Source organism: Cupressus sempervirens, chromosome 11 (assembly GCF_028749045.1).
Source record: "Cupressus sempervirens isolate cs-2001-9-10 chromosome 11, ASM2874904v1, whole genome shotgun sequence".
Taxonomy (NCBI): domain Eukaryota; kingdom Viridiplantae; phylum Streptophyta; class Pinopsida; order Cupressales; family Cupressaceae; genus Cupressus; species Cupressus sempervirens.
The window spans coordinates 78074702-78083652 of NC_143128.1; positions in this window are offsets into that span (position 1 = coordinate 78074702).

The following is an 8951-nucleotide window of genomic DNA, read 5'->3' on the forward strand; positions in this document are numbered from 1 at the left end:
CTAACAAATGAGATCAACCAAGCTTACAAACAAATGTTGACTCCTAAAAATTGGCTAAGTCTGAAATCCTAAAGCCTTGAAATTTCCTAGAATCTTCATCTTAGGTCGTAGAGGTCTGGAACCTATCTCAAATGAATCATCGCATATATTAAAATTATATCTTAAGATATACATCAACTTATACTTAAACGATATATTTTAAACCCCAAGAGAATGACTATAGAAATACACACAATTGGAATCAAAATGCAACACCATAGGGTTGAAGAACACCAAAGAGGGTATCCAAATCAACTCTCAATAAGTTTGGACTAGACTGAAAAGTGCCCGTAGCCTACCTACTTAGGTTTTTACAAAAACCAGGTGATACTTTAATACAACATAGAAAAGTATCGTGCAACATTTCTAAAGAAGGAGGGCGACACTTTCAGGGACTAGGCGATACTTCTCCCGAAGGCATGCAACATTTAAGAGTTTTGTACAACATTTCTTACAAGGAGGTGCGATACTTTCTAGTATCACATGATATTTCTCCAAGAGGCATGTGATAGAGTCAAGGGATGCATAATATAGTTTCAATGGGCATGCGATACATTTTTGTGTTGCACCATGCTGATAAGAGGTTGCCCAGAAAACTAAAGAAAAACACTTAAGGACAAAAAAAAGACTAAAATTGAGTTCAGGACCTCCACACCGGGGAGTACCAGATCCACATCTCGAGGCAATAAAACCTCAAATCCAATAAGAAAATATGGAAATAATAACATCTAACCATCTAAAAAATAAGAGTAAAAGTGCAAAAGGAACATGGTAGTGAACTAAAGCAACATTGCAATAACTGAACTAACATCACAATGAATAGAATAACCAAGTAAGTACATGATTCCTCCCAACTATCAATGGCATCATAAGACCATCATGGGCCCTAGCCATCCCCCCATGCATAAAATCCCAAACTCCTCAACAAATCATCGATACTATCGTAACAAGGACATCACTACTAAACATGCTAAAACCCAAAAGCATATGGAAATCTAACAAGCTAGTAGTACAAAAGAAGATAAAACTGCATGTAGATAACATCACCTATCACATGCTAATCATCATAATAAGGAATGCATCAAAGCTAAGATCATCTAAATATGATAACAACATCCCAATGAAAGCATAAATCACAAGAAGCATACTTTGTAAACTGAATTACCAAGTGAACACATCTAGCAATGGTCACACTAGGATATAAGACTGTTTCTGTACACCAGTCCCTAGTAGTGGTGAAGATAGCTATGCCACCCAACCACATGGCACCCGTAGGTCCACACTCACTGTGCCGATGGAGATAACGATCCAACCACAAACACACATAGAACAACATCCATGGTTGACACACATGCCAAACAATATGATGACTGAAACCACAACAAAGACAATGCATAACTACAGGTCCTGGTCAGACATTTCAAAGGGCTGCTAAGTAGGGGCTAACATCATGGAGAGTCACTTGGCATCGACAGGCCCAAGCTAGTACTAGTAGCTCTCCACTTCCCAATGGAAGGAGCATATCCCAAATCATTTTATTATCTTTAAGTTTTTATTACCATCCAATGTTTAAATTTAATTATCACTTGATTACAAAGCTTCTGCATGCCAACCCTAGAGAAATGGGCACTGGGTTACAGAGATAGAAGCCCCCTCCATATGCTACCCTACCCTACCCATGCTCATCCAATGATGAGTGCCTATAGGCATGAAAATTCCCAACCCAACCCCAATGATCACAACTTCCAGAAGTACCATGGAAGATCGGGCCTTGTAGGTCGCCCAACATATGTACTCATGTGTGGTGCACCACCATCACAAAGATCAACACAAGGATTGGATAAGAACCAAAATAGAAAGTCGATCAATTGAAAAATTAAATCAAAATGATAGATGCTACATGCATCCCAATGCAAAAGTGGTATGATGGATACCCAAATAGATCATCCAGGTCCACGAACCACATTGTGCCGAGAAAACTTGAGAAAATAGGGCAGCACACAAAGCGAGGTAAAATTTTCAAATTTTGGAAAAATTCAAAAATTAAAACCCATTTGGCCTTTAGGTGGAAAAACCCCAAAAATCCAAAAATAACTTAAATTGGACACTGTATGCAAAAATGACCAGAATAATGGCTCAAAAACCCAAACTCCCATTTCAAAAATAGGGAAAACATTCATACCTAACCAATTGGGCAGAACCAACACACAAAAATAGAGGGGAAAACTAGTTCTCAACCTCCTAACATATTGCTACAAGAAACAAAAGAAAAAGCAGAGAAAAATAAGTAAAATAGGAAGGCCCTACCTAATAGTAAAAGGGGCTGAAACTGAAACCCGTAGAATAAAATAAATAATCTGCTGAAACTACTGAAACTGATGGCAAAGCACAAACTCCTCGAGATGAATCCAACAAGACCAACCTCATGAAGATCCTAGGCTCATAGCTCCCAAAATGAAAAAAAGAAGAATCCTTTAGAAGAGGATTTACAATTTTTCTCTCAAAATTCTATTTCCAAAATGTGAGAAGTGAATAATGAATTCACTTTTGCAATACTTATTCACTTTTCGAGTGAATAGTCAATTTTGGAAATTAGCCAATTGGAGCAACTAAACTCTGAATTGATCCAAATGAAAATAGGTTATTATCCATAATGGAAATTCACCTAAGACAAGGCTGCTAGAAATTAAATCCAAAAAGATTTATAACCTGAAAAACCAAAATCATAGAAAATCACTTAACACTTTCACGACAAATGTGAACTTCAAAATGCATAGACACACTCACTGGTCTAATCACATAATGCAGATGAGTTTAGGTTTACTAATCATCGAAAGGTTTAGATTTACACAACTAAATAAGGGTACATCGACCATACAGGGAAGACATTGGCAAAATATGAATAGCTAAATCACTAATTCCATTTACCACTGCCAAGATATAATTCCTACACACTAAAACATGATCAAGTGCAATTTCATATAATATCATAGCTGAAGCAACATGTATTAAATTACTTATTTAATCCATTTACATCACTGACATTTTCATAAAGTGTAAAGATACAAGAATGAAGTAAATAACCATAGCATAAAATTCATCTCATAACATAATCAACAAATATGTCCAAATAAACCATATAACTAGATATCATCATAGGTCTATTGTCATCTCAAAATAGCATCAACATGCAAAATGATAAACTGAACAACATAAAAGCATTGCATCTATGGAACTAAATCAAAGTATAACATCTAACCTCGGGTCATCACAAGGTACAAAATAAGAGTATCAAGTATCTCTTGAATCAAAATAGACAAGGTACAAACTACAAACACAAGAGGCACTACATGTTAGGATACTTTTACATCCACCCAATTAGGGTCATTCGGTTAAGAGTGTTAAGCATTGTTAGAACTTTACAATAAATATTAATTAGATATGGTGAGTTACATGATTTAGAACTCCTTTTAAGAGTCACCTAGTTAGAGGATTTACTTCTTCAAACCTATTAGGATCTCACACATCCTTGTTAAGAGGGACTTGGTTAAAGGAATTTTCTTGTCAACCTATTAAAATTTAAAAAAGTGTGGTTGAATATAACTATTTCACATATTTTATGATAAATCCTTTATACTCTTGATCGATTATTTTTTCTAGATGCACTACTCTTCATAAAATTTTTCTCATAACACATCTTCATAGATTCTCTTTTATCACACAGTGATTATCACAATTTTATAATCTTCTTTGAGGTAGTGGGGGTAGGTGCACCAAGATGGTAGATAGAAAAGTGGACACATTTAAAAAATTAAAAATTTCAATAACATGATTGGGTTAGGAATAAATCAAAATAAGGATAGGCTTGGTAACCAAGCCTATCCAAAAAAAAAAAAAATAGAACCCAATTGGGTTTTGTAGCCCAACTAAGATCCAAAGAACCTTGAAAGTTTTTCAAAACCTTGTTGATATTTGGAGAGATTATTTAGTTTTAAATGGTCATAGTTTTATAAATTTCCAATGTCAAAAACTATGAACTAGGACAAAAAGGAAGTGAAAAATAATCAAAAGTTGATTGTGTTTCCAAAGAATAAGTATTCTTCCATCATTTTCATCCTTTTAAAACAATGGTGCCCTGTAAAAAAGATAAGATTTTATTTTTTATCATTTTTATTTGTATTTTAAATTGAAGTGGGATTTTTAGTTTATTTTTGTCTTATTTAAATAATTATATTAGGTATTTTAGACAAATTGAAAAAATAAAAGAGATGAAAGATCACCTCCTCCACAAAAAAAAAATCAAGCCCCAAAAATAATTTGCATGAACAAGTAAAAAACCCTAAATTTGTTATGGGACAACTACAAACTTGGAGTCAATCATGCTAATGCCCATAAGATTACCTCTTAGCCACTACCACATATAAACTACTTCATATCCCATTAGATCATGTCAACCCTACCAAAGGATACCTCTCAACCACCTCATGTAAAATAGTTCACAATTTTGACAATTGGTCAATAAGTTGAGGTCCTCTAGTCTTGATCATTGCTCAACCCCCACTTGTACACAAGAACAAATGGCCAATAGTGAAATGGGTTTTGTAGGAAGGTTCCAAAATGGGTTTTATGGAGGGATAGGTTTCATGCATTTTATGTGGATGTGTCATCATGTGATCAAGTGAAATATAAGGTTGTACTTGAAGGTAATATATGTGCTCTTTTCACTAATCTTACTAGTAAAAACTCATTAAAAGAAACTACAAAATCCTTCCATATACATTGGCATATTTACAATAGGATTAAATCAACTTCTGGGATAGGTAGCATATGCTATTTTTCCTATCGCACTGCAATAATTATGAGGTATCTTTATACATTTTGATAAATCTATTTTGTGAGTTTATCCCTAGAAAAAAACCAAATTACTTTGACATCACAAAGTTCTAGGGTAGAGGGAGAGGCTTTGTGCATGACAAAGTTAGGGCCTATAGGTTGATACCACCACAAAATAGGAGTCATATAATAATACAAATCATGTCATGTTATGGTCCTACCAGTTGTAAAGGAAGATGTATCGATTTATAAACTCTTCATGAATTTGTATCATTGAATAATGTCATTTTTCATTATGTGACTTAGGGAGGAATTAAAAAGATAGAGCTAGAGGAACAACTAACTAACCAAACACCTTGTCGAGTAAAAACAATGAAAGAAAACAACATAGAGCACAACACCAAAGAGATAAGGAACCTCATATAATTTATTTATTCATAAAATTATTTGCATACATGTTTGGCTATGAGGCCTTTAATTCATGACCCAAATTAAATACATAAGTTGGCTCAAACTAAGAATGAATCACAGACAAACTCAGTCAAAGAAGGAACTTAGTATTAGGAACTCAATCAGGTTTACTCAACACATAAAGGAATACTTGACCACCAAAGAACTCATTTAATATAGGAAAATTTGGCCAATACTAAACAACTCAGAAAATACTAAATAACTAGGCAACAACTAGAACTCGACACTAACTATAACTTTGGAAAAAGTAGGCAAAATGAAGAAATATGACCAAGATGGAAAAGAAACCTAGGATGGTCCTACATCAACATAGCACAAAGTTAAATGGATGAGAGGATGAATCATCACTTGTGAGAGTTACTTTATCATTAGATGCACCATCAGGCTCATTATAGCCTACACCAAATCCATCATCATGGTATTCACCATTAGGGTCATCCCCACCTATGCCATCTACAACATTAGTACTTGTACCATTAGACTCATCCCAATCCATTAAGTATATTTATCCCAACTCCCAAGGTATATATGATGGGGTAGACTCTAAGGTAAATGTTCATGGAGTGAAATTCCATTCATGTATACAATGGATGAGAAGATGTTATGTAAATTGTATTGAGGAGGGGCCATCACAAATGATTTGATGATGATGGTATTTTCTAGAAAGGCCTGACATAGGTTTGCTTGTTTGAGTTTTAACATGCTATTAATTAATCACATAAAAATCATAAAATGAAATAATTTTTTATTTATAATATACTCTAGATGATACATGAATAATATGTAATACATGATCCAATAGGAGGTAAGAGCACACCACACAATGTTCATTCAACTATATGCATAGGGGGAGCTCCAACTCCTAAGGTAAAGTTTTATAAATATTTGAATAAAAATGGAATAGTTAATTTGTTTCAAAATATTATTCCTTAATATATATGTATATTTATTTAGTGTTTAATAGGGATTTTCAAGGACTCGTATTTCTAACCTTGATGGTGACATGATTTCTTCCATTGACTTTGGCTTAGAGAGATTTTTACTATCATATTTTGCACACCTCTTATTTACAACTTTAATTGAAATCATGTTGTGTCATATTCATTTCTCCTTTGACAATTTTGTTTGTATTAGATCCGATGTAGCTTGGGGTTACTGGGAATGAGAAAGAATCTAGCAAGCAAATTGAAACATAAAAAGGTATTAAGTACAAGTTCAGTTTATATTTTGACATGTATTATGAATGAACATGTATGTGTCATTAGTATTAACAAATATACCTAACTTATTTATTGTATACATACAAAAATAAATGGCTTTTTCTAGAATTTATTAATGGACTAGACATGAATGATGTTGAGGAGATGGAAGAGGTAACATTTTCATAGTTACTTTCAATTGCATTATAACACTACAACTTATGTTATAATTTTCCATACAAGAAATGGTCATAGCTTCCTCATTAGTAGAGATACCTTCTAATAATATAGGAGAGCCATCTGAGGTTATTGTATGCATCTTTTCTATATGCATGTTAAACATATGCATTTAGAAATGAGTAGATGAATTTTTAGTTTATTAGTGATAGTAAATAACTTTGGGTTATTAAATTGTGATAATTATATTTTACCTATTACAGCCATATCCATAACTTCCTAGATATCATTTACCATTCCATTTTCTTAGTAGTATTTGTTGTTGAATAGGAGGTCCAAATAGCAAAGCCCAAAGTTATACATGCCTTCTTATTTAAAACCCTCTTGTGGTCTCATTTTAGATTTCTTTTCTATTTTTTAGAAATCCCTGAAACATCAATCTACAATGGTAATATTTTTTGTCACTTACCACATAAGATTTTCTACAGTGGTAATATTTTTTGTCAACTACAACATAAGATAATATCATATGTGATTCATTACTAACTATTCCTCCCACCAGAATAGGAGATCCAATTTCTAGTATGCATTTTTTTTAGTCCACACTTTTTTTTTTCTAGGTTGTTACACCCATCAACAAAAGAGATCTAATTTAGGCTCCATTATGCATTATTTATTCCACACATTTGTTTGACTAATATATTTATGTTGATTATAATGTCTTTTATATTTTACCATACAAGAAACAAACATAACTAATTCATCAGTATTTGTACCTTCTAACTATTGGATACAATTAGTTAATTGTATGTTATCTTTAATGTTACACAAATTTCAAGTATATATCAAGAAATTAGTGTATGCCAAGCTCACTCAGGAGTCAAAGGGAGTTGCAATGTATAGCAAGCATCTCAATGTTTATCAAGTTCATAGAAAGTGTTAACCAATCTCACTCGGCTGCCAAAGGGAGTTTGCAATGTCTAACAAGCTCACTTGGCAACCAAGGAAAGTTTGGCATGGAACCAATGTTAACTAAGCTCACTCAACTACCAAAAGAAGTCTAATGGAAAATAATTTCTAAGTTAGTGTTGACCAATTTGGGTCAACTTACTAAGGATTTTCATGTATTAGTTTTCTTGGTTAGTTGTAGCTAACTCATGGGATGCATTTTATTTATTTGAAATTGCATTCAAGCCAACTTGACAAGGTGAAACATATAAGTATAAGGTCAAGTTGAGGATTGAAAGTGTGAAGCATGGGATTGTAACGATAAATCGAGGAAGCAAATTGATCGAGCTACAAAGAACAGTCTAATCAAGGAGGATTAAGTATTCAAGCCAGAATAGAGATTTGAAATTAGAAAATATAGTTTGCACCAACAATCAGGTCATATCATTGTTACTCTCTAATTATTATAGTAGTGAATCAAATCTCCTAGTAGAGTTAGCTTAATAGCTATTTTCCAAATCCCCCAACAAGGTGAAATTTCTATATTTAAGTGTCTAAAGACCTCTAACAAGGCAACTCCTAATAGGGAGAACTAAATCATTTAATAGTGTCACACCTAACAGTGTGTTTTGTAACCTTTAATAGGGTTGGCTCCTAATAGGGCTCACTTTAGAAAAGTGAAAAATAGTAACTAGTTGCAATTGGTGGTTTCTCCCAAATTAGGTTTCCACATTAAATACTGGTGTCTCTTGTGTTCATGTTATTTTCTTTATGATTCTGCAACTAAGTTAATTAAGGTATTACACACTTAATAACATAATATCTACATGATTCATTTTTAACAAGTAATAGTGCATATATTTAGTATTAACCAAGTGCTTAGTGAGTGACACTAATTGTTAGTGTAAATTGAGTTACTATGTTAACCGAATGATTCAGTGCTAATTGAGTTATAGTAGTATATTTAATAGAGTTTAATTTTGTTTTGCACTAACATCTTAAGGGATCTGAGATATTTTTTTTGTGGTAATTGATTCACCCCCCATCTTAGTTACTCCTCTAACAATTCCAACACTAACAAAATAGGACATCTAGTTGAGGATCTGTTATGCATTCATTTTCTAGTCTGTGAATTTTTCATTTATTAGTACATGTTGACTACAACATCTTTTATACTAATTTTGTGTTCCCCATTATAGGAACCTTCATGACTATATATTGTTCCTCTACCTCTCCATTTTGTTAGGAGACTTGCTTGTCCACAACAAAGCCCATTACCTTTAT